Genomic DNA, 2,080 nt, shown 5'->3' with positions numbered 1-2,080 from the left:
TATGGTACTTGTTGTTCTCTGAGTGGCTTATTTCATGTAGCATAATACTATCCAGGGTCATCCATGCTATTGAAAAAGGTAAGATTTCCTTCTTAAAATTATGAAATATGGAGTGTCAAATTTCCAATTATTTTATAGATATTATAATACACTTGTAGCAGCTGTTTGTTTGAATTAGGATATAAACAATGCCCGCATTGTTAGGACTGCTTGATATATCTCCTGTCTCTTTTACTTAAAACAAATTTTTTACAGTGTACTTTTTTATATTTAGATTTAACCAGCTGGACTCAGTTTAGATGATCCCAATCTTGCTGGTAACATCTAAAGCATCATAGTCAGGGACTAGTCAAACATATCCCTTCTTCTTTCAATCAGGCTTGATCAAGGTTTTGACACTTGGCCACTTCAATGTCTTAGAGCTTTTTCACAGCCTATTTGATCTGGTGCTTGTTGGCCTTGACATTTACAATGGACACAAGTGTACTGTTGTTTTTTATTTTCTTCATGGCTGACTTTACAGTCAGAGGTAACATGATAATGACATTGTGGTCAGGCTTGTTTCTCCTGGGGTGCCTTTCTGAGAATATTTAAGTTACCTTTAGAGCTGTAGTGTTTTCTGAGTCAGATGGTGGGTGACCTGTGAATCTTTCTTTTTTTGTGTGTCTGTGGACACCTGTCAGCACTGTTTTCTTTGCCTTCAAAGCTTTTGCTTTGGCTTTGGTTTCAGGAGAGGCGGGAGTTTCCTTTTTTGCCTTTGGCGCCATCTTTGTGAAAAGGATTATCTCTTGTCTCTTTTAAGTGGTAGATTTCTGCTCCATTTTATTTTCTCTTGCAGTTTATTTATATGAGGAAAGTAGGTAATTTGTCTCATAGTATTTCCTAAGGTCTGGATTTGAATGATTGCATTCCAGAAGTATCATTTACTATGTTCCTCCGCCTTCTGTATTTCCAGTAAATAGATAGTTGAACCTTAAAGCTTGATCAATTTCAGGTTTAAGTTTGGGGGAAGAAGGAATACTTCAGAGGTTGCGGCATTTTTCCATCTGGCACATACGTTGTACATCTGGCTGTCTCTTTATGAGACATTAGCCACTGTTAAAATGTTAAATGCTTAGAACCATTAATTAGAGTTGCAAAATTGTAACAGTTTTTCTTCATATATTATCTGTAATACTTTTATAAAGAGAAACTTCACCACATCTATTTGGTACCATGAGATGCATTTTATTTAGTAGAGACAGGAAAAATATGATTCTTTTTTTTTTAAGTGAAAAGAGAGGAGATGGAGAAACAGAGTCCCGCGTGTGCCTCTAGCAGATCCACCAGGCAACCGTCGTCTGGGACTGATGCTTTAATCAACTGGGCTACTTTCAGTGCCTGGAGACAACACTCAAACCAATTGAATCACTGACTGCGCGAGAGGAAGAGAGAGAGAAGGGGGAGAGTAAAAGAAGAGAAGCAGATGGTTGTTTCTCTTGTGTGCCCTGACCAGGGATCGAACTTGGTACATCCGCACACTGAACTGACACTCTATCCACTGAGCAAACTGGCCAGGGATTTCTTTTATTTACCAACTTTCAAAATGAATCTGTTTACAAGCAGCTTTCAGTGGTGAGTAATTCATAACTTTTTAACTTTCAGTATGATCTAATAGATTAATGTGTTTTAATACATGACAATTATTATCCTTATAGGTAATCGAATTATCCCTCTTTGACCTGTGGGTGTCTGTTCAAGTTGACTCCTGAATTTTTTTTTAACATAGTGCCCAGAAGTTTAAAAATAGCTTCCTTATTTCTTGTATGACAAGATGTTCCAGGCTCATCTTGTACATTTCCTACCCCAAACCTTGAATTTCTCCAAGTAACACGGCTTCATTGTAGAGAGAAATGGTTTTCTCAAGACCACAATCTGGGTACTATAAGTGCTCCTTGTTCTTGAGTTGGTTGTTATTTCTAGGTTTTTTTTTTTTTTTTTTTTTACAGAGGCAGAGATAGACAGGGACAGACAGACAGGAACGGAGAGAGATGAGAAGCATCAATCATCAGTTTCTCGTTGCGCGTTGCGACTTCTTAGT

At 37.6% G+C, this 2,080-nt stretch overlaps 1 pseudogene; it reads right to left on the bottom strand.

Annotated features, from left to right (window-relative positions):
• Positions 1–295: 295 nt before the first annotated feature.
• On the bottom strand, positions 296–779 carry LOC136317175 (large ribosomal subunit protein uL23-like; annotated as a pseudogene).
• Positions 780–2,080: the final 1,301 nt, after the last annotated feature.

The sequence above is a fragment of the Saccopteryx bilineata genome, chromosome X, assembly GCF_036850765.1.
Source record: "Saccopteryx bilineata isolate mSacBil1 chromosome X, mSacBil1_pri_phased_curated, whole genome shotgun sequence".
Classification (NCBI taxonomy): domain Eukaryota; kingdom Metazoa; phylum Chordata; class Mammalia; order Chiroptera; family Emballonuridae; genus Saccopteryx; species Saccopteryx bilineata.
This window is presented reverse-complemented; position numbering and strand designations above follow the sequence as displayed.